General features: G+C 40.0%; 1 protein-coding gene across 5 annotated transcripts in view; it reads right to left on the bottom strand.

The window, feature by feature from the left end:
* tiam1b (TIAM Rac1 associated GEF 1b) overlaps positions 1 to 25498 on the bottom strand; it is a 47984-nt gene extending 22486 nt beyond the window's left edge. For 4 of the 5 annotated variants that reach the window (XM_054598445.1, XM_054598472.1, XM_054598462.1 and 1 more), the window contains exon 1: positions 25311 to 25498. The gene's annotated coding sequence lies outside the window, so the exon portion shown is untranslated. Of the gene's footprint in view, positions 1 to 24516; positions 24654 to 25310 lie in introns of those variants that run through there. The other variant, XM_054598454.1, reaches the window with a different exon arrangement.
* Between the last annotated feature and the right edge of the window lie 293 nt (positions 25499 to 25791).

Genomic DNA, 25791 nt, shown 5'->3' with positions numbered 1-25791 from the left:
CTGTCCATGTAGCGTTGTTGTTGGGCTGTGAGTAGGAGGAACAGGGTCATACGTTTATACAATAATGCACATTTGGACCCATCTACCTGCCTTTAGGCAGGACAGCCTGCTCTGGTCCTGTTCTATGCCTGGGACCATCAACAGATGGGACAGATGATTAAATAACCACATTGTGGCTTGTGTTCCTCCTAATGTGTGCTCCCCTCCTTTTAGGACAGACCCTTTGGGGGTGCAATGTTTTTGCGTGTGAAGCCGCCGCAGATGAGTGGGAGCCCAACCCTCTGCTGCTGCATGCACTCGGGCTTACTGTGAAGAGGGGAGTTACGTAAACTGGAGCTGACCCCGATTTCTACCTTATGTTGCTCCTTTTCCCTTCTTCATTCTGCTCACTCATAAACCCTCACAAGTACTGCAATGCACAATGTTTGATGGTGATGGAAGTCCATTCATATAGCCCTGCAGCTTATCGCTGGTTTCATTCAATCCTATTTGCTAGAGGAAAATAACAGAAAACAAAGGAGGGGGGAAAAAGAGCTATAAAATGCCACTGCACTAATTGTAAGACACAAGATTTGCTGAGGGACACAAACATGCTTGCGAAATGTTAGCACAAACATTATACCAAGGGCTACTTTCAGGATGGTTTGTACTCTTTCCCACACAGTGCCCTTTATTGTTTCATGTGTAAGGTGAAAGTTTAATGGCTTTGCAGCTGTAATCCCTGGAGAGAAACAAAACGTCCTGTGTGTTTTAGTTCAGATCGTCAGTCTGTGAGGCCTACAGGGCTGCATAAAACTGTAAATACAACTTTAAAAACGCCCTTCGAGAATATTTTTGACAAGGTCTAAGGGTCAGTATTTATAATTGAAGTGTCTGCTGCTTACAGGGGAGCTTTAATATGTTGGTATGCTCTATTTGCTAATGTTCTCTCAGTGGTTTGTTAATTTGATGTGAAATTGGCCAGAAATTAGACTGTTTCAAGCAGAGATGAGGGGCTTGAATAGTTGAAGATGTGGTTTCCTCAGCTGGTACACTTAAGACAACCCACTGTGCTCTGACCTTGGATTTTACAGCACAACCTAATTTGTCCAGACCTGAAATATGTGAACCAGCTGTTCATCAAATACGCCAAAATGATCACAAATGAAAGAAATTAGCTGATTAATTCTGCAACACTGTTTGAGTGCAACACAACCTAATTCTGTGATTATTGACTGTCCTCTACAATAGCAGCAGCAAAGTCAGCGAAAACTCAAAATTGATAAGAAGAAAGGGAAGTAAGTGTGTATAAAATAAAATATCAAACTCACATGAAAGCAAAGTCAAATTAAAAAAAAGGTCCAATATAGGCAAGTCCACTCAGCTACTATCAAATCAGCACGTTCATAGGGACAACAGATTTATATCTTAACGGCACAAACACCTCCTTGTTCAAAGCCACGACATCCTTTTCAGTTTGAAATTACAAAAAGAGACAATAGCTCTCTTTACAGTTCAATCATTTTGCAGTATCTATGATGGATAGAAGCTACTTTTGCCTTTTTCAAGGAGATAACAGATTCCTCTGAGCATAGTCATTTCCACCAAAGGTTTTAAGATGCAAGAACACAGATAGTTAAGAGGTTAACCTCGAGAAGCTCTTAGGAATATAAATTTACGAATAAAAACGCATGCATGTTTCAAATATTGACATACAGGGATTTAACATTTTACTGCATTTTTGAACAGAATATCTAAATAAAAAGGTAAAAGTGGCCTCAATTACAAAATACTGTGCTCTCTTAAGCTGCAATTCTGCTGGTGCACAGAATCCATCATCAACTCTTTAATAATACATGAGGAAGAAATGCCAGGGTTGGAAAATATGTTTTAGAGCACCAAATCCCCAGGAGCAGCCAGTGGGTTCTTCTAGAAAATCCTGCTAACAAACACTAGTTAGTTAGTGTCCCTGTCTTCGTCGCCACCATTGTCCTTCATTCACAACTAGATCAATAAATTGAAATGAACAATTCGATTTGAAAATGCTCCTAGGAATTCGAGTGAGGACCCAAGCAAGTGGGTCATTTTAAGCAGGCTGCATAAGAGCAGAGGACAGCAGAAGTCTCAGAGGATTCATCTGTTACAGGCCCTTAATGAAATACATAACCACAGGAGATTCCAGCCACCCACAGATCACAAAGATGAATAGGTTTATTGTGATACAAGATTAGCAACACAACGGCTACAGGGAGAAGCACAGAAATTCACCACAGCTAACACCACTTCTGGAGGTTGTAAACAGTCAGTCCATGAAAAGTATCAAGCTGCTTCTAAATGATGTACAAACATCCACTTCATAAAATCCATAAATGACATTTTTCATGTTGAGACAATTGGGATAGTAACAAGAAATTGAAAGTGCTATATCATTTTTTTGTTAAGGTACTAACACACAAATGGTACTGCAAAGGTACTGCTAAGATATATATATTTCACATGTTTTTCCTTAATACTTATATAATTATTAGTTACCTTTGAAACTAGGGTTAATATTTTTTCTATTCTCAAAATGTTTTAAGTTCATTGGAGAGGGAAAATGTTATTTAAAAATAAAAACATTTCAGGTTTGGTTCTCTTACCAGTGGCCAAAAACTAAATTTACAGTACGAAAGACTTCCTAAATTGCTATCTAGAATTTATCTGTAATATCTACATGACAGTGTTGGAACATAAAGGTATTCTGATTTATGCCCAAACCACTCCAATTACCAACAATGTGGATGAGATCTGAGACTGTTTTGGGGGAGTCATGTTACTATTTCCATTCAATGTGCCGTGGGATTTTGTCATCCCTGAAATATGTGACAGATAGATTTAGGTCCTTTTGTTATTAAAGACCACTTAAAAGCCAAGGCTATATTTGACAAATACTTGGGCCTGTTGGAACAGGAACAAGAAAAAAAAAAAACAGTCCTGCTCTTCTTCTCCTCTTGATCCCCAAGGACAAAAATGTCAAGTTACTTGTATTATTAGAGGAAATGATGAAAATTCTTGCCCTATGGCTAAAAACTGACTTATGGACTTTTAAAAGAAGGTAGTATCTTCTGACGGAGTGAAACACCTGGTCACACATTCCTATACTCATAAGCTCCATGTAGAAAAAAATAATACTACAGTATAATACACAGGATAAATGTGAAGAGTTACTTAGATACATAACCCATTGGAGTCAGACACATTATGCGACAGACGATATAAAAAAAACTAATTGATCTTAATCTGGACACAATCTGACTTTATGTTGCTCCTGCTCCCGCAAACACATTCCTGTCATTTAACCTAACTACACTGGTGAAAAGCAAGAATGCAACGGGCCAACTAGTTACAAGCTCCAACACAAAACCCTGTAATCTGAACACTCTCGTCTCTAAAGGTAATAACACAGGTAGTTGTATAGAGGAAGAGGGGAAGTTACCACTCAAAGACTGCTCTCAAGACATCTCACCGTTCCCTGCTGATATAGCCATATGGGCCTGTGCAAATGGCAGTACCAAACAGCAATCTATTGTTATCATGACTGAATTTCTGCTCCCGAGTGTGCTCCACTGTATTTCAGATTCTGTTTGGCCAGAGGGAAATTTTGCGTCAACAAAGCTTGCATCCTCTTTGAAATGTTTCACGCTGGTGAGAAATATCCAGTGTAGCATTTACTCTGGATTTTGATGAACAAAATAAATACTTCCTCCAGTCTTCATTTCATAGTTCAACTGAAAACTATATACCACTGTCATGTATCTGAAGAGTATTACTCTTACTTTAATGTGTAGCCTGAGAAACCCTGAATTGCAAACAGTTGGAAAAGGAGGCTTTTAAGTGAAAATGAAAGCAGTTTTTAGTTTTATACCAAGATGTAGCAATGAGCGTATCACAAAGCAATGGTCTAGCCAGCATTTGGCTCACCCAGCCAAGATAAATAAAATAATAATAAACAGCGTGCAAAAAACAAACGGATAAAGTAATATTGGTCCAAATAATTATATTGCCATTGCTATTGAACATATAGCAGATAAAAGGGATTTTGCACAATAAAACATTCTAAAACAACATATTTCAGCAGCAACAGACACAGACAACAATACCCTAAACCACCCAGTCATTCTAATTTGCTGCAGAAATTATTTCATGCTCAGAGGACGCCGGCAAATAGTGGTGCTGTGTATGACCTGTGTGACCCCGTCAAGAGAGGCTCAGGTGGTTGTGTGTTATATGACTTTGTTATCGTACGAAGAGCAGCCTTTAGAAAGATGCCAGCCCACATCAAGCAGATGCGTCAGTAAAGTGGGTGCAAGATCTGGCAAGATGGCAGCAACCATTGATACAGTTGGATGCTGTAGGAAGATTGGCAATTTGCCTTTGAATTTGGAGTACAGAGGTAGATTGTTATGCAAACGGATGCTTTTTCTCTGTGAATGTTGCCCATTAGGCTAAACAGGACAGCTATTTTTGTGACAGATAATATGGTGTAAGGGTCGAGTGAGTTAGAACCCTCATTTACATTGTTCAAAACTGACTAGGGTATTATTTGAGCTAATCTGAGCAGCCAAGCCGACTTTAGTGTCCCAATGTGACAAGGAGTCAGGAGTTAAATGTAGAGAGACATTTGCCCTGTTGCTATTGCTCCAACCAGTTTCTTCTTTGCAGCATAACATACAAGCTTAAACGCAGTGACCTAATCTATATTTCATTTTTTGGCTACAATTATATTGGTCAAAAACACCTTTTTGCATCCTCGTCTGAGTTTACTATGGGTCTACAACGGTTGTCTTGCAGTGAATGTGTATCTTAAGGGTTGCAAAAGATAAGCCCTAACTGTGCGTTACATTCTTTGCAATAAATCTGCAGGCACTGATTTTGGGGCTTGTCGTTGAGCAGCAGCTGGTATTGTTTTGCCTGGTGGCACCTTTGTCCCTGCCAGTGTTTTCTCTAGGGCACCACTGTGTGCAGAGGTCACAGCTTCAGATGTTTTTTAAGCTGTATGGGGTTTGTGTACAGCAGATGCTGCAGGTTGTGTTGGATCATCAAGTCTTTTGTCCACTCTATAGGTTCAAGAATGCTTTATAAGCTCATATGGTCACTCATAAAATATCAATTTACTAAGGTGTGTTTTTTAAAGTATAGATACTTTCTCATATTTTTGCACACATTGCTAAGCAAAATATGATCATTTTAACTGTGGATCCTGGTTATTACACATAAGAGATGTGTGAAATTAACACAAAAATAAGATTTTAAAAGAGAACAATTATATATTATCTCACTCATAACTCACACTCGAATTTCCCCCATGGGGATCAATAAAGGAATATAATATAATAATAATAATAATAATAATAATAATAATAATAATAATAATAATAATAATAATAATAATAATAATAAATAGATGCCATACTAAGGACGACATTTGTCTTTTTCTTCTCTCTCCAACATGGCCTAAGAGTGAGATTTTGTGATGTCATTGACTACTTTCATCTCTATGATCAATGCCAGCAATTTGCTTGCTCAGAGGATAACAACTGAGGTGCTATAAGACCACATCCTGCTTTCAGCTCTTTAGCTCCTCATTGACAACCTTTGAAGTCCTTAAACAGCTGTTAATTGTGATCTTGAGCCACAGACCACTGTTAAGACAAAGGGGGATGAATACAGGTTGTGGTTCCTCTGTGGTTTTTAATCTGTTTATGGGAGTGGGGGGGATTTCTGTTAAAACTATGATTTGATATATGCCACTAAAAAAAATTAAATTCTAACAACTAGTTTTTACATGTTTTTGGTTTTACCAGACTGACTACTCCATCTGAGGAGAATGTATTACTTGTTCAGATTGAAAGACAACTGACAACACTGTTGGAAATCTGAAGGATTAGAGACACATTTAATCTTTTTTAGGGTCAGATAGATACATGTAAGGCCCACTTATTGCCTTTGATTATTTGGATTAGCCAGATCAAAGAATATCTGTTGAATAACTGAATTTAAGCAAAGTTCTTAAGTAAATTAACCTGCCATTTCTTGCAACCTCCTATGATTTTATCTATTTGCTCCCATGTTCATTACGTAAGACACATCGTCAGAGCATCAATTTTTGTTTAACCTTTGTTCTTTAATTAAGGTAGCGGAGCTTTTGAATTTGGATGCAAACAAAAGTGCCAAAGTAAATCTGTTAAAAGTCATACGGATTTAGCTCCACAATAACATGAAACTTATATCAGATGTTGAAGAATTGTCCAATGCGAGATAGTGACAGCAGGATTGGCCTTCTTATTGCTTGTCACTGTAAGTAAAGAGGTCTCCCCTGGCTACATGGAGCATCAACACCAGTATGCCTTAACATGCTTCACATTCCAGACTTTTACAATTTGCTCCTCCACAGTCTGACTACAAACACACCCAACAATTTCCCACTCACACAAGGAAAAAATGTGCTTGACAGTTTTATGTTTGTAGATTTGTGATCAACGGTATCACACTGGTTACCAAAACACTGGGGTTCTGTTGCAATGGTAATTTGGTGCATGCGCCAGGGAGGATTATCTACTGAGAACTTGCACACCATGATGTATATGAGAAACAGCTGCCATCTGAAATCAGATATTGGTGGAAACAACAGAGTGATAATATATCTTTATATAATCTATCTTTCCTACAACTGCCAGTGTCTTGATGGCTTCCTCACTCTGTCTTCAGCCCAATCACAAGGTGGGTCAACATTCAGCACAAGGGTGTAGATGAATAGAAAAAAGGTAATCTGTATGCAACTATAAGGGCAAACCATGGGATTAATTAGCACTGAGACCACGTCAAATCAGTTGTAAGAGAAACATTTCATGTCAGTACGGAATGTACAGTTCAACCTTGGTATGCACGCTTCCACTAACCACAGCTGGCCATGCAATCTTTGCATTATAAAAAATTAAAATCAAAAGTTCTGCTCATATTCAGAAAGCAAGCAATAACACAAAAACAGCCACGACTTGGATGTTGATGTCCTCAGACCACAAGCCAGTCCACTGCTGGGTGAGCCATTCACTTACCAATCTCAGTATGGCAGCTGCCTTGTCTTTGCCTGAATGCCCCTTTGCTGGCAGCAGAATAAACTAAATGCCAAGGACATAGAGGAGCAGCAATCCTGCATTGGCAATGTGTTTTCTAAATCTGGTTCACTCAGGATCTTCTTCTACAGAGGCAATCATTTGCTTTCAGGTCAATGAGTGGGAATACCAAGCCTTTTATGTAGTATCACAAGTGCAGGCACACAATCCAAACTCCACTCAAAAATCCCATTATGGTCAAAGTCAAGGCCCATTTTGGTAATTTTGATTACAATATTAGTGATAATAGAAAAAGCAATAATACATTGATATTATGTTGGAAAAAGATACTTAAGAAGGTAGAGGACGCCTGCGACTCCTGGTAAACTAGATGATGAAATGAACTCTTCATGAGAGTTTGCAAATAACACTCCCAAAAAAAACATATGAACTCTTAGAACTGTTTTGTTCTTTGATCACATCACAAACATTAACATGCAGTTATATATATTTGTTCTAAATCATATATATAGACAGAGCCTGTGGAGAAGCCATGCCTGAGCACCATCTCAACAACAACACTCCTGGAGCTCCCAACTCCTTACAGTGTGGCATTGTGCACTGAAGCAGCGCCGCAGAGGATCCTGAAATACACATGACAACACAAAGCTGGGTATAAAATGTGTCCACTTCCTGCAAGCAGCCCTGATCACATTTTCAAGTACAGGCCTCTTTTATTGCCCTGCGGTCAAATGTCACTTAGAAAGTCACATTTCAGCTGGAGTCCAGGACCGTCCCACATTTACCAGATTTAGAAAGATGGTAGTAAACACTACATTTTATGTAAAGATGTGTGAGCAGAAAGATACTTTTATCTAGAAGAAGCACTCTCTGCTATTGTGATGCAGGAAACTTTAATTAATTTCAATGTCAGCATATTGTAGAGGTAATTATTAAAAACATGTAATTCCTTTACAATTAACAACAACTTTGGAGAAACCAGCATGATTAAGCTACATTTTTAAAGTATCCCCTCTTTAAGGCCTCCCTCCAAAATGAAAATGTCAGACCAAAAACCTTAAGTGACTGATGCTAAAAAATCTTGGTTTTACTCTCACCAAACAAAACAATTGGTGGCAGAAGCTCATGCAGTTCCCCATGTTTGGACTGGGGAATGTGCATTTGAATAGAAACAATTTTGCATGTGCCCAAAGCAAAAGAACAACACTGATAATTGACCTTAATCAATGGTATATGAAATAAATAACCCAATAAAGAACATTAATTCTATGTAGTGCTAGTTGATTTTACACTATCAAAGTGTAGAAGTTCAAGTTGTTTGGTATGTAACTGAGAAACTGGGGGAAACAAATTCTGCTCTGTGTGTAGTCTAACTTTTATAATAAGCCAAGTATCTGCAAGACCACCTGATCTCTGATGAACTCTGCTGGCTTGTAAATCTACAATATTACCTTTGTTCTACTGCACACTGTGCCTTTCAATTAAGTGAAGCTTATGACAAGCCCATGCAAACCAATCTGTGATTACAATTACTTTCCAATATATTTTTGTAAAGTTGAATAAAGATTGAGGAAAAGCCTGCCATTGAATATGTTTTTTTTAAAGCTTGCTTTCCCCTTGTCATAATGGACACGTTATCAAGATTTACTAGCCTGAAAGCCAGAGGCTGCCCTCCTGTCCTGCTAAGCCTCGAACGGTCAATACATTTCCATAACTATGACACCAGATGACCATTTCATGCCCCTCTCCCCACCGCAGGAGTCACACAGGCTTTCAAACACAAAGCAGGGATTTTAAATGAACTCACACATCATGAAGTCCTCCAACCCCCCTCCAGGATGCGCTCTGGGAATTCTCCTTGACTTTGACCATCTCTTACATTTGCAATTCATCATCTCGCTTTCTCAGCATCACAAAACCGCCACCACTTCTTTGTCATTACAACGACACAGACACAAGCTGTATTGTTTGCGTCTGGCAGTGAATGCAGAGCAAGACAATAGCTTGCTTGCTGCCTGCTGCTGTAGGTAAAGCTGTGCCCTACACAGGAGTGCTACAGGTACAAACATGAGGTGGAAACCCCACCCTAAAACACAGGCTGTGAAGACCTCAGGATCACACACACACACACACACACACACACACACACACACACACACACACACACACACACACACACACACACACACACACACACACACACACACACACACACACACACACACACACACACACACACACACACACACACACACACACACACACACACACACACACACACACACGCAATTATAGGTTGAGAGCATGGAAATGCAAACACTGATGGAAACTAATGAAAATACAAACCCTAAAAAGGCACAACAAGATCAGAATAGCTTTTTTGCACCGGATAAATTGACCTAAACTCTGAAATGCACTGAAACCTATGCTTACAGGCCAAACATTGAGTCAGTGTGTTACTGGTGGTGTGATTTAGCACCTCTTTTGGTAAGAAGGAGGTTTGAGGCTGGACAGCCATTTGTCACCTCCATCTACTGATAAAACCAAAACAAGGTGCTCTAAAAATACACAGCAGCAAATACAATGACTTACCTAAATGTGCACAACCAGAAATTGTCCCTTTTGCTTTTCCACAGAAGCCACAGGAGAAATCCCACGCATCACTAAGGGGAAAATGTCAAGCCTCACATGAGAAGATTATTGATACTCCTCCTGCAAGTCCACAGCAGACTGCAACACTATGCAAGGATGAGTTGAAGAACTGAGGGAGGGAGGTGACTGTTTGTAAACCCCCCCACCCTCCTTTGACTCTTTCACACTCTTAGCCCCCTCCCTCCCGTCTTGCCCCCTCCTTCATTCTACAATTCCACCCCCCTAGACTACAAACCTACTGCTAGCAGGAATGTGTGTTTCCCTCCCTTGTCTCATCTGTAATTGCCCCTCACTCTTCTATGAGTAAGCTTTATAAATCACACTAAATTTTGCACCCTTTTAAAAATTGTACACAACAAGCTGATTAGATCAACAACTATCAGATTAAGGCCTGCTTTTCTTAGTCTGGATCAGAAGCAATTTAAATGTAAACATGGCCACATTTTTGGCTTAGACAGAAAATAATCTTTCTTTCATCCCTTTTCTTTGTGGTTTAAAAGAGCACGATTTGTAATGACCGGATTCTGGGAAATGAAACATGTTTTTTTATGCCTCAGAGGCAACAAGGGCTGAAAGGTTGCAGACTAAATGTGTTGCGGTGCATAATTTGGAGCATTCAGTGACAGCCCCAAATGGACCTGTGAATGAGAGGAAGGCTGGACTTGCTGTTGTCATAGCACCACTGATGTCGTGTGGCTACCACGTCAGCAGTGACAGAGGTGCCGGAATCATTTTGAGATGATGGAACCGGCAGAGGGAACAGGGGAGAGAGGAAGGGGAGGATGGTGGATTGAGGGCACAGCGACGTCTGTTCAGCTGCAGCCTGCATCATGTGCTCTAGAAGCAGCTTTGCATGCACACTGAAAGTAAAACATGCTTCCAGCTAGTCAAGGGTGTAGACACCATGACAACCATGCATAGGAGAGACAGAGAGAGCACTGAGCTTGGTCAGCCTGAAAGGAATCCAGAGATTGGACGATTGAATTGCCGTGTCTAGACTTTGCGATGACTATGACCAAAACAAAAAGCACTCAGCACTGTGGTCAGGCTGACTACCTCTCAGTGCATTTTCATGTCCTGCCAAGGTTGTGACCCTGATATTAAACTTAAATACTGGAGTTTCTTAGTAAAGACAGGAATGTCTGGTCTGCATAAGATAAGATAAGATAAGATAATCCTTTATTAGTCATATCAACACACTGAGCTTGATTTAATGCAAAATAAGTTTCTTTGAGGTTCTGTGCCAAATTCGCTTCAAATTCAACAAACAAAACACACAGGGCCAACTTCTCCATTTCAATTAGTGAACAATTTGTTAGGACAAGATCCAATGACAACATAATATTTGAAACATATCTAAAGACATGATGTTTTGAGATGATTATTTATACTCACAATCTACTTAAAAATATATTAATGGAGTTCCTGGATGGTGAGTTTTGATAGTAGTAACTTACAACCAAATACTTATACCTAAAGTGACCTCTGATGTATGATAGGTACAGTTAAATAAATAAAAGTTTATGTTACATGAGATGAGATCATCTTATTGGTTTGTGCCCCCGCCAAAAAGATACTAGATTCGGCAGCAGAGCAATAAATGCGTCTATTAGTGAAATGTGGGCTAATGCTGAATCCACGTCTGCTCTCACCACAGGCATTTCAGAAATGTAGATTGCTTGCATGGAGTTCGGCAAACAAAACACTCTGCTGCTTTCTCATCACAGACACAAGGCCAATAAACCTAGTGCTACCCAGCCTCAATTTAGGAGCGTATTGAATTGGACATCTAATACATTGAAAGGCCATTCAATACTGCCGGAGCAATTTGGCAGGTGAGATTATGTTTACAGATCCACAGTAACATTTAAGACTGCTGATGCTGTCCAGGTGTCACAACCAACTGCAATCACCTTCAGCCATGGTGAACGAAAGAAAAAAAACAGTTGAAGGTGGAGGAATTATAGCAATCCATTTCCCAGGATATGCAAGTTCACTAAATATGACTCTTCCAACATTCCAATAATCTGGTTTACCGTAATTATTTCTGTGCTAAGTAATAATATTGTTTGCATTTTACTTAGATTAATAGTGACACTTCAAGAAAAATACTAAATCTGATTGACTTTTTCATGTTTGCAAGACTTGATTTGCTCAAGCTGGCTCAAGTTAGTCAGGAGGCCTGTTAATTATTCTACAGTAAATCCATAGTTGTTCCGATGCGATTCAAGTTTAGGTTCACTTATTCCCCCTTTATTTTTGCATGTGCTCCGATCACTAAAAAATACCAAAAAAATACCTAAATACTGACAAACAAATGACATTTGACATTTTTATGTTTCTAATATTTTTTTGGCTCTTGCTGGAATTACAATTTGAACCTGCCATTTTAGATCAGTCGCATACATTCTTCTTCTTCTTTCAGATGTGAGCCCTTTACTATCTTAAATCCAAAGGGTTTAACACTTTCTCAAAGCCCTGGACCCTTAATATCTTGCACCTAACAGGATTAATCAAGCGCGGCTCCTCAGAATAGCTTTAATAAAAGGTCAGTTAATAATTGACTACACTCTGGTTTATTATAGCAATTGGAATGGACCAAAAGACATACTTTAACACTTTGTAACATTATGTGATGTTAAAATACATTGCATAATGTATTCATTTAAAAGGACATACTGAGGGATACAGTCAACAACACTAGTAATCTAAACAAAACATACACAATGCTAATTTCAATATAGGAGGTCAAGGCAGAGTAAAATTATTAGGCACTTTCCTTGGCCAGGTTGAGTATGTAAAAATAATGACTTTAAATAAATTCCACCATAATATGTAAATGCTATGGAAAAACTAGTCTATCGGCAACAGCAAAAACGCTTCCCTGTCTCACATGATGAAACTCCCAATCAACATACAAAAATTATGCATCAAGATGTAGATTCAACAGCATCTTTCTGCTTATTCAAACTTTATTTCCTGACTGTACACAAGGCTACTGTTCTATAAATACAAAGTGTGCATACATGGCATTGAAGCTGATTTTACCATTAAGCAAGTGGTCGGCTGTATATAGCATTTGTTTCAGCACTATGCAGTTTTTTTTAAACCTACAACACCACTGATCCATCCATCGACACAAGGGTTCAAGTGTTTATTTTTTTGAAGTTCTCCCCAATCACAACAACATGCGTCCCTCTGGTGTCCCTCTGAGGAAACAGATGACCCATTGTACTGAAAGAGAACACCATGTACAACTGATATCTAAAAGAGAAAAATGCAACTGTTACGCAAGACATGAAAGCAGTAACCCCAGCCCGGGTAGAGATCATTAGCAGAGGATCCAGTGGTCTCCAGCAGTGAGTTGCCTCTCAAGAGCCGACATCAAAGACACCGGTACAGAGAGGGAAATAATTTAGAATGCAGAGGGAAAGCAGCAATTGACTGGTCTAGCTGAATCTATCATAGGTAGCTCTCCAAGACTAGTTATTAAAAGATGCTTGGAACATGTTACAATTGCAGTGGCCAACACTTAACAAGCTGCTGGGTAGGCTTAAACCACAATACATACTGAGCTATAGCTACATAAAGCACAATGACCATAGGCTGTCAAGAATTTGTGAACTGCATGACAGTGTCTATGGTCCAGTAAGCACTGGGCCTTAAGAAACATGTGCAAAATGCTCATCACAATTTCTGAGAGCCTATGGCATCATCTATAAATGTACTTGTTTTATTCAACCATGTCAAAACCCTAAAATATTCAATATATATTATCAAAAAAAAAGAGAACACACCAATTCATTTTCTGTCAGTTGACTATTTGATAAACTTAGGTTAACATATAGTTCGGACCTACCTTACACTAAAAGTCATTTAAATAAAAAGTTATTCTTTATGCAACCTAGACATATAACATTTTTTTCTCTTGACCGTATATATTCATTCATTCATTCATTCATTCATTCATTTTCCGTAACCGCTTATCCTGTTATCCTGGTCGCGGGGGGGCTGGAACCGATCCCAGCTGTCATTGGGCGAAGGCAGGGTTCACCCTGGACAGGTCGCCAGACTATAACAGGGCTGACACAGAGACAAACAACCATTCACACTCACATCCACAGGCATTAGAGTCTTCAATTAACCTAAGGTGCATGTCTTTGGACTGTGGGAGGAAGCCGGAGAACCCACGCTGACACAGGGAGAACATGCAAACTCCACACAGAAGGCCGTCCAGCCCGGGAATTGAACCCGGGCCCCTCTTGCTGTGAGGCGACAGTGCTAGCCACTACACCCCCGTGCAGCCCCTTGACTGTATAGATCACCAGATAAATGCTTACTGGGAGAGGTTCAGATGTACACCCAGGATAGCGAATTATCGCAGTATGCCACTTCAAACATATCCCAAGTCACAGTCTACCTCAAGGAAACAAACGGGCACTGAGAAGTTCTTGTGTTTATGATTGATGCCGTGGTATAGTTAGCCTAATTCCGACCTCATAAAAGTGACTCATAGCCTCAGCAGTTTAGTGCATGTGAAGCTGATGATCATCACTATGTGCATTTCTGACAGCCGGTCATACATTTCTGCTAACAGCTCAGAAATGGGGAGAGGAGCTGAGCTTTGATGAGGCCTTTTAATGCTCATCTGTTAGGTCTTTCCAAACCCCATGACTATTGTGGAGACGAATTAACTTGTTGCTGCTGAACATCATCCACTGTACGGCATATACAAACAGTGGCCTTTCACTTTGGACTAGAAGCCCTCTGTAATATTTCCAATATCCACATTTCTGAGGCTACCACAACCTCAAAGGAAGCTTTGAAGCTGGAGTCAATACTCAACGGTGCAGGCAAGTCGACTTAATTTGTGGGGAGCATTTGTTTGCTTGTTTTTAAAAAAGGTGCAAGCCACTTCATAGGGCCTATTCTTTTGACTTTGATGAGAATATTCGTTTAAGTTTGTAATTATTCATGAGAATGCCCATGTCTTCAAGTCAAGCTGAGAATCATACAAATGTTTCTGCAGCGGTTATCTGCTACAAGCTTTAACTTAAAATGTGAAAGAACTTTGAGTTTGGTCCTTGCCTTTTTAAGGTTATTGGAATAGAACCCAACCTTTTCTCACATTATACGAAGTGCATAGTCACTCTAACCTGCAGTACTGCTAAAGAGGTTGTTTTTGTGGAAAGCGTCTGGAATCAAACCTTGGCTAGCCTTTTCCAGATCATGCTGACTGGCAGCAAATCATGAATTCATTATATGTGACCTCACTTTGTCAGATGCTACAATGTGTGGCATTTATTCCAGTCTTCTGCATCCATAATAAATGGGAAAATGTGCATATTTTAATGCATGTGAAATACCAAGGTAAGGTAAAAAAATTCAGTCAATCACCTGCTTAGCAGCACATGCATCAGAAGAAAGCGATACTAGTCTCTCAGGTGTGTACAATGTGGCTGATTGTAGACAGCAATGGGATTCCTCCTTTCAGCTGTTAAAAGATGGTGGAAGACAGGCTGATACAGAAACACATCAATAGTAGTCTCTAATGGAGACAGATGTCCTGTCAGGAGGAACAAGGGAAGATGGAGCTTTTGTCTGAAACTCAATACAACACGGATGTAAACAGAACAGGAAGGGAAAGCATGGTTGTCCTTCATCCATCAACTTGCTTGGTTTAGAAAAAAAACTCCTCAACAAACTCTTAATATAATTATCTGAACATGTTGTGAAAAAAAGTAAGTAATTGCATAAAATCACTTGTTTCAACATTAAGTCAATCTCACTCTAAAATTAGGAATCAGTTGTTCTGTCCAGAAAAAGTGTTTAACAGAGTGTGACTCAAGTTGAAGAAAATAATGATCTGTCCTGTAAAAAAAACCTGCACTTTTTAGGGCTGCAATTAATGTTTTTCATTTTTTTTTCATTTTTCAATAAAGGGACTTTTTCTTTCAATTATAGGATTATTGTTTCATCCAAAAAAGATGCACATTATAATTTCCAACAGCCTAAGGTGATATCTTCAAATTGTTTGCCTTTTCTGACCAACAGTCCAAAACCCAAAAATGATTCAATTGTAAATAACATAAAACAGAATCCTCATATTTGAGAGGATTGAAACAGCAATATCAACACTTTTGATGAACTAATCAGATCATCAACCAATTGTTACTGCACTAAAATAGTTTGAAGTTTACGTTAAATAAAAAAGCTGGGAGTATGTTTGGGATTTCCTTTCACTGTACAGGGCTTCTATTCAGCGTCAGACTATAAGAAATATTTAGGAAGACTCACACATGACATTTTTATGACATATGACATATCTAGGCCTGCTATGACTCTTTAATGATTTTTTTTATAACATACTATACCATGACTTTTTTGTAACTACATACTGTACTATGCCTTTTTATAACTTAACTATGATACTAGGTCAGTTTTGTGCAAAAGCCAATTTTAAATGATATAAAACAAATTGGGGAAACTGAACATTATATTGTATAGTATGCAGTGACTATACTTAACTATGTATGACATTTCGTTCCATCTTTTCAATACATACTATAATATATATTTGTTTATGCAATTTATTTTGATCAACTATACTACATCTTTTTGTGACATACTATACTAAGACCTTTTGGGGACATTTTTTATGGCATATTATACTAAGACCTTTTTATGATTTAAGATACCATATTATTGTTTTTATGACATACTAGTCTTTGACTTTTCATGACCTGTTTCATGACATACTATCCTAACATTTTTATGACATAGTATACTATGACTTTTTATGACATTTTGGTTGACATACTATACTATGACTTGTTAATGACATACCATTTTCTTGGTGACGCACTATGACTTTTTGGGACAATTTGCATGACGTATTACACTATGCTTATTGGGACGTTTTTTATGACTTGTTTCTACATACAATACTACACCTCTTTCAATATACTATACTATGACTGATTTCATGTTTTTTTCCGGCATACTATACTATGTCCTTTTTATGACTTTTTTGACTTACTATACAATAACTTTTTTATGACATACTATACTGGGACTTTTCAAAATACCATACAAAACCCTTTTTAACATAATATACTTTGACTAATTTTATAATTTTTTTTGGCATACTATACTTTGTCATTCTTCTGACTTTTTTCGACATACTATACTATAACTTATTTAACACATACTATACTATGACTTTTTTGTGACTTTACGACGGCTTTTTTCAACATACTGTACTATGACAAATTGTATGATTTTTTTTCAACATACTATACTATGACTTAATTTTGACATACTATACTATGACTTTTGTGTTTTGTTTTTTTTGCATACTTTCCTATGAATATTTGTGACTTTACAATAGTCAATAGACATACTAACCTATGGTTGCTTTGACTTTTTTAATATACTATGACTTTCTGTCATCATTTTTTTTCAACATACTAAACTTTCTTTTTTGGACATACTATATGATTACTTTTTTTCAACATACTATTTTACTATGACTTTTTGACAAACCAAACCATGTCTTTTTTCTGACTTATTTTTCAACATTAAATGCTATGACTTTTTTCGACATACTATACTTTGACCTTTTCTGACATTTTTTGACATGCTATGACTTTTTTCATAATACCAACTAGGACTTTATTTTGACTTACTATATATACGACCTACTATACTATAACATCTATACGACCTACTATACTATAACATTTTATATTTAATTTTATAAATGTGATTTTTATTATTCATATGCATTTTTTTTTCTTTATTTTTTTGGACATATTCTACTGTTTTTAATGACTCTTTTCGACACACTATACTTTAACTTTTTCCCCCCCAAGTACTATACTCTGATTTTTTCAACTAACCATACTATGCCTTTTTTCTACATACTAGACAATTACTTTTTATGACTTATTTCGACATAATAGCTATGACTTTTTTCAAAATACTATGACTTTAATTTGACTTAACATACAATGCCTATTAATCCTTTTTTTCCCCACATACTATCCATCCATCCATCCATTTCCTTCCGCTTATCCGGGGCCGGGTCGCGGGGGCAGCAAGCTAAGGAGGGTCCTCCAGACGTCCTTCTCCCCAGCAACACTTTCCAGCTCCTCCTGGGGAACCCCGAGGCATTCCCAGGCCAGACGAGATATATAATCTCTCCAGCGTGTTCTGGGTCTACCCCGGGGCCTCTTACCAGTTGGACGTGCCTGGAAAACCTCTAAAGGGAGGCGTCCAGGAGGCATCCTTATCAGATGCCTGAGCCACCTCAGCTGGCCCCTTTCGATGCGAAGGAGCAGCGGCTCTACTCCGAGCTCATCACCCTATCTCTAAGGCTGAGCCCAGCCACCCTACGAAGGAAGCTCATTTCGGCCGCTTGTATTCGCGATCTCATTCTTTCGGTCACTACCCAAAGCTCATGACCATAGGTGAGGGTTGGAACGTAGATGGACTGGTAAATCGAGAGCTTTGCCTTACGGCTCAGCTCCTTCTTCACCAAAACGGTCCGGTACAACGCCCGCATCACTGCTGACGCTGCACCGAACCGCCTGTCCATCTCCCGCTCCATTTTACCCTCACTCGTGAATAAGATCCCGAGATACTTGAACTCCCTCGCTTGGGGCAGTGACTCACTCCCAACCCAGAGGGTGCAATCCACCGTTTTCCGGAAGAGAACCATGGCCTCAGACTTGGAGGTACTGACTCTCATCCCGACCGCTTCACACTCGGCTGTGAACCTATAATTGGAGCACACTCTCCGGTCCCCCTTTTGAAAATGGGAACCACCACCCCGGTCTGCCACTCCACAGGCACTGTACCCGACTTCCACGCGACAGTGAAGAGGCGTCAACCAAGACAGCCCAACAATGTCCAGAGCCTTTAGCATCTCCGGTCGAATCTCATCCACTCCTGGCGCTTTGCCGCTGAAGAGCTTTTTAACTACCTCAACGACCTCTGCCAGGCATATGGACGAGTCTTCCCCTGAGTCTTCAGACTCTGCCTCTTCCACAGAGGACGTGTTGGTCGGGTTCAGGAGTTCCTCAAAGTGTTCTTTCCACCGCTCGACAATATCCCCAGTCCGGGTCTGCAGTTCTCCCCCCCTGCTGAGCACAGCCTGAGAAAAGCCCCGTTTCCCCTTTCTGAGTCGTCTCACGGTTTGCCAGAACTTCCTTGAGGCCATTCGAAAGTCCTTCTCCATGGCCTCGCCGAACTCCTCCCACACCCGGGTTTTGCCTCAGCAACCGCCGCAGCTGCAGCCCTTCTGGCCAACCGGTACCTGCCTGCTGATTCAGGAGACCCCTGGGCCAACCAAGCCCGAAAGGCCTCCTTCACCGCTGGTGTCCACCAGCGGGTTTACGGATTGCCGCCACGACAGGCACCCATCGCCTTCCGACCACAACTCCTAGCAGCAGCTTCCACAATGGAGGATTTGAACATGGCCCACTCGGATTCCATGTCCCCAGCCTCCCCCGGGATGTACGAGAAATTATTCCGGAGGTGGGAGTTGAAGACCTTGCAGACAGGATCCTCAGCCAGACGTTCCCAGTTCACCCTCACTACACGTTTGGGTTTACCGGGTCTGTCCGGCAGCCTCCCCCGCCACCTGATCCAACTCACCACCAGGTGGTGATCAGTTGACAGCTCTGCTCCTCTCTTCACCCGAGTGTCCAAGACATACGGCCGCAGGTCTGATGACACAACTACAAAGTCGATCATAGACCTTTGGCCTAGGGTGTTCTGGTACCAAGTACACTTATGAACCTCCCTATGCTCAAACATGGTGTTTGTTATGGACAGTCCATGACTAGCACAGAAGTCCAACAACAAAGCACCACTCGGGTTCAGATCGGGCAGGCCGTTCCTCCCAATCACACCCCTCCAGGTTTCTCCATCGTTACCCACGTGAGCGTTGAAGTCTCCCAGAAGAACTATGGAGTCCTCAGTCGGCGCCCTTTCCAGAACACCACCCAAGGACTCCAAGAAGGCCACGTACTCCGAACTGCCGTTTGGTGCATAGGCACAAATGACAGTCAGAGACTTTCCCCCTGCGATTCCCAGTCGCAGAGAGGCGACCCTCTCGTTCTCCGGGGAGAACTCCAGAACAGCGGCGCTCAGCCGGGGGCTTGTGAGTATCCCCACACCCGCCCGGCACCTCTCACCCTGGGCAACTCCGGAAAAGGCAAAAGTCCAGCCCCTCTCCAGGAGTTTGGTTCCAGAACCGGTGCTATGCGTGGAGGTGAGCCCAACTATATCTAGTTGGTAGCGCTCCACCTCCCGCACCAGCTCCGGTTCCTTCCCCGCCAGAGAGGTGACATTCCACGTCCCTAGAGCTAGTCTGTGATGCCGGGGGTCAGCACGCCCAGGTTCCCGCCCCAGCCTGCCGCCCAGCTCACATTGCACCCACATACTATTCCTTTTTTATAATTTTTTGACATTCTATACTATAACTCTTTCGTGCCTTTTTTCGACATATTATTTTATGACGTTTGACATACCATACTATGACTTTTTGTGGCTTTTTTCCCAAAATACAATACTATGATTTCTATGTGACTTTTTTTTGATACATTATACCATCTTTTTTACATTTGTTTTGACAAACTATACTATGATACTACTAATACTATACTACTGTTTTGTGACATTTTATGGCATAATATACTATGACACACAGCTTTATAAGTCAGTTGCAATGCCCTCAAAGACAAGGTACTACAGATGGTGATAAAAACTTCTCATCAGCAACATCTGTAAAGTGCTGCCATCCATGTTGTACCTCTACACCCAGTGGTGTTGGAAGAAGGCCATCAGTATTATCAGCAACTCTAACCAACCTAGCTACAAACCGTTCTGCGGTCCAGCAATTGTTAGTGCAGCATCACAGATTGCACCACCTAGCTCAGGGACAGCTCTATTCCATAGAACATTAGGATTTTTACCTTTTGAGGTCATCACTGTTGTCCCTTAACCTTTAAACTGTCTCTTTACCCTTATGTACTTACTTTTTCATAAGCTGTATACATCTCTGTGTATACATATACATGGATTTTTTCTTATTGCATACCATACAATTACTTTATTTTTACAACATACAATGCTCCGACTTTTCTGTGACATTTTCCATAACATTCTATACTATGACACACTGCCTTGTATGGCAGTTGCACCATGCTCAACCGTAAGGCTCTATAGAGGCTGGCGATAACTGATGAGCAGAATATCGTCAGGACAAAGCTGCTTTCCATGGAGAACCTCTACACCCAGTGATGTAGGAAGAAGGCAGTCAGGGTTATCAGGGACCACAACTGCTATAGCTCTAAACTGTTCTGACTGCTGCCATCCAGCGTCCACATCACCTGGCTTAGGGTCAGCTTCATCCCATAGGAGATTATATTTATGACAAAACGGATGTTTTGTCATAAATATATGACTTATATGATTTTAGCTTATTTTATTTCCAAAATACCATGCTATGACTTTTTACGACATACTAACATATTAAACTATGACTCTTTTAATAAAATCCTATAATATGATTTATATAAAATTTCTACCTTAGCAGAGAATTAATTATGCTCTCCCTCTGTGTGTGTTCTAATCCAAGTTTCTCAGTTCCTTGTTGACACGCTAGGCCGGTTGTTGTTGCGTTGAGAGGCAATTGAAATGCTCAGAATCTCGTATTTATCACTATAAAGAAGGTATTTTTCTGCTGGGCACTGAGGCTTTAGCACATCTCAGTATGCTCACTGTAATACATATGATCAGTCACTTACAAGTCATACACACGTTAGCTGGTAGGAAAGATTTCCAGCTTTGTGGGTGTGTCTTAACTTTTGTACTTAATTTTCCCACAACCCACCTCCTCTTCTTATTTGTTGATTATTTCAAACACATGGATCAATTAATAAACAAAGTTATTAGTTAAAGAAATCCAACTTCATGTAAAAAAAAAACACTGGCATTAAGAATAAAATATTTATTTTTACAAAATTCAAAACATTTGTTAGTAATAATAATAATAATAATACAGAAGGCAGTAGGGACTTTGTTTTAGAATTACTAATTTTCCGTTATTACACTACACTCGGTCATTAGTCACTTGGCATTAATCACAACACAATACTGTCTTCACTATTTATTTTGCATCACTTCGAAAAGACATGAAGAGTTATGTGCAAGTGGGACGGAAATGAATAATTCACAAAGAGCACTTATCAGGGTTAAATTATGCGCATTTCAAGAAATCATCTGTGGTGGTACATGGCAATATGCGCATGAAGAACAAAGACATGGATTATATAAAAAGCCAACAAATTAACATATGAATGTGTAGACATTCTGCCACGTGTGGCTGCGCTAGTCGCTACACTGCCTGAAGTGTAGCGACTAGCATTTGAGATCTATTGAGATATAGAGTTAAAGAGTGTGGACACAAGCCAGAGGGGGAGCAAAACTAGTTTCAACTTGACCACACAAAGAAAGACAGAGGGTGAGGTCTCTGTGCAGGTATGTCACACAGGTGAGCTCAGGTTACCACCCTGAGGTCACAACAGCAAACACTAAAACCATTCTGCTGGATGCTCCACAGTGTGGTTGTTTTCTGCCCATGGCTCCAACACACACACCGAAGTACAACTTGGGACTTGGATAACTTTTAGGTCAATCACCAAAAACAACTTGTGCCCAAAATAACGGACCAAATCTTAAAATGATTAATCTCCCACTATTCTCATCTTTTTGAGTTCAAAACACTGACTGTAAAATGTTTAATACATGATTTGACAAAACAATGACTGGAGAGATCAATAGAGGAAAGGCAAATTAGCAGACAATCAAACTGAAAAAAAGTAGTTAAATCAATACTAAGGCCAGCGTTGCTATTGTTTCTTGTTATTTCAGGCAGTGGTGGGAAAATAATTAGACCAATTTGAGTAATAAGTTCATAAGCTTGAAAACTATCAAATTCCGAAACGCAACCCAGCTGTTCTGGAAAGTTATCACGAAAACAATGATTTTTTTTTTGACGGCTAAAGAGTAGAATTAAGCCATTTGTACTACAAAGTTCTCTACTAAAAGTTAGGAGGCTGCAACTGTTGATTCAGTCTGAACATGGCAATATAGTCTTCGGATTTGAAATCTTTTCATCATTGGAAACCATTGTGACCAGCGTTATCTAACACGGAAACAATCACATTAACATACAAATTACTTTCCCTATTCATTTCCAATATTCATTTCAAAGCCACTTAATCAAGGTCAACAATGTAATTTCACAACTCTACTGTTTATTTTCATGCTATTTTATCAAACTACATAAAAAAGTTATATTATCTAATTTAACCTTTATCTAACCAGGGAGTCCATCGCAATTCAAATCTTTTTTGCGAAGGAGATCTGGCTGAAACAGCACACCAGTTACAGTTTAAATAGAAATAAAAACACAACAGAGAGGAAATGCAATCAAACACTAAAGGAAGTGACTAAATCCAGCTCAGGAAGCAGTTACATTCCTCAGTTATATGTATATATAGTTGAAAAAGTATAATACTGCAATTGTCTTACATTTCTCACTTGGTTTTGTTTAATTGGATGCAATATCTGTACCCATTGGCTATCGGTCTGATGGCGGATAAGGCTCTGGGAGCAATAGGCTACATTTGTGGGGTTCCGGCATATATCCAGGCCAAGACTTCTTTTTCTGTGCGCTGCTCATTGTGTAAAGTCCAATTAGCAACTTTAGATCCAAGACTGAAGTTGGAGCTGAGAGAGGACGTGTACGTACGAATTGTTTCACAAGTAGCGATTTTACAAGCGATTTTTGAAAAACAAAAAAAGCTATATCATCATCATCATCGCTCTCCACAAGGACTGTTTCCTTGAATTCAACCAAGACTGCGCGAGCTTGAATGGTCAATACTACTCGGACAACAAAAGAAAACTAGGATGCTTACAATTTATGAAATGTTCTTGTAGAGGACAGAAGCAATACATTTAGCCGGATTATATTGCTGGATCACACTGGGCCCATCGACAGACAGTGAAGGAATAAGCTGAAGGAGTGGTTCAAGGGGTTCTATGGGTGTTAGAACCATCATTACCTACATGAATCCAAGCCACTGCTCTCTAAAGCAATCTCTTTAAGGCCACAGGTGATTTGTTTAATCCTCAAAAGATAGATTATGATGATGCCACAACTACCTTTTTAAAAACAGATAATTGCTCTGTTACATTTCCCTGTAGGTCAAATTGATACTTAAACATCCATCACTGAAAGACTTTTGTAGCTGTTAATTGCTCCTTGGTGTAGCAGTTAAGATACTAGCATTCCTCTGGTTTTCCATGCATTCACCATCCCCTGTTTATGGAGCAGTCGGGTCATATTAGACTCAAGCTGAATACAAGCTGCTGACTGAGAAAAAATAAATAAAATGCACCTTTTGCTCCCAGTGGTGAGATTTTTTTGTTGTTGTTGTAGAAAAACAATATTCCTCTTGGCAGCAATATTCCAATTGCAGAAAACACAGTGACAGCAAACACTAAACACACAAAAAAAACCGGGTATATTAACAACACTAAAAACACAAGATGCTGCAGCACATTGCTGTTCAGTTTTAAAACCCTTAAGACAAACATTTCAATAAATGTTTGTATTAACATTTATTGAAATGATTGAAATCTGTTGCAGCACAACAAACTAGCATTTGCTCAGTCACCTCTGTACAATAATCACCTGTTATGCTCATCACAGCCAGCACACAGAAACACGACTGGGAGACACCACCTTCAGCAGCAGACTATGGCAGTGACGCTGCAACTTAACTTGACACCATCAGGTCACTGGAGTGGAGCATCTGCACGAATGAGCTGTCGAGTCACCTGCACATGTTTGCCAAAGCAATGCGTAAATGTACAGCAGCAACAGCTTGGATGCAAATGTAGGCAGAGATGCAACGACTCTGCTTCATGCAACAATTTACCGCACTGAGGCCATACCCGGCTTTTTTATTTTATTTTTTTTATTTTATCAATAACACCTCTAAAAAAAATAAATAAAAGGTATTAAGGCGGACAGGTTGCCTTGCCTGTTTCACTGCATGTCTTGTTAAACCAACATCCTATTGCTGAAAGAAATCCGTTATAATTGATAGTGGAGCTGCTGTGCAGGATGCGCATTCACGTACTGGGATAAAAAAATGGAAATGTCCGAAGATACACGTTACACTGCTCCAGCCTATGTCCACCGTCATGCAAGGCTACGTGGATGTGTTTTTTTTAGCCTGAATGAATGAATCCGCTCAAGATGCGCAACACACACCGTGCAAGAAAAACGCATCTTGTCGGCCTTTCCCACCGGCCCGCTCCAGTGCGGCAGTATCTGTCACACCTGATAAAACTTGTATGATTGAGTGACGCGGCCATGCGTGGAAAAAAACGGCACTAGGACCATGCGGAAACATGATCGGACATCGAGCTTATTACCCTTGTCATGATTAAGGCAGCATGTCTACCGGTCTCCTTAAATACCTTTCACAGCCTCCGTCGGGGTCAGACCGCCTCCGTTCTGACATTGAAATCTTCATGTTTCCCATGTTGCCCATCCACGTCTCTGAGTCCTGCCGTCCGTCCAAGGTCTGCCCGTCCACAGACCATGCGTGTTGTTCCCACACCGCTGCGAGGGGCGGGGGTCCTTGGAGACGGTGTGCAAGTGGATCCCGAGAACGCCACTTATTTATCCTGAGAGCCAATCAGCTGCGGTTCACCTCGAATCGGCGTTCAATGACGGTGTGAAATGCACTGTAGCTGTAGAGGGGTTTAGTTTGGAAATAATCTGGTTTCTTTAACCTGAACCCCATCATTTAAATGGGTTTTGGTGCAGTCAGGCATCACATTGTCCTGCACACTCAAGTTGCTTTTTCATCAGTGTGAAGCAAATTGTATAATAATAATAATAATAATAATCAATCCTTTATTAGTCCCACAATGGGGAAATTATTTCTATGCAACA

The sequence above is a fragment of the Anoplopoma fimbria genome, chromosome 1, assembly GCF_027596085.1.
Source record: "Anoplopoma fimbria isolate UVic2021 breed Golden Eagle Sablefish chromosome 1, Afim_UVic_2022, whole genome shotgun sequence".
Classification (NCBI taxonomy): domain Eukaryota; kingdom Metazoa; phylum Chordata; class Actinopteri; order Perciformes; family Anoplopomatidae; genus Anoplopoma; species Anoplopoma fimbria.
This window is presented reverse-complemented; position numbering and strand designations above follow the sequence as displayed.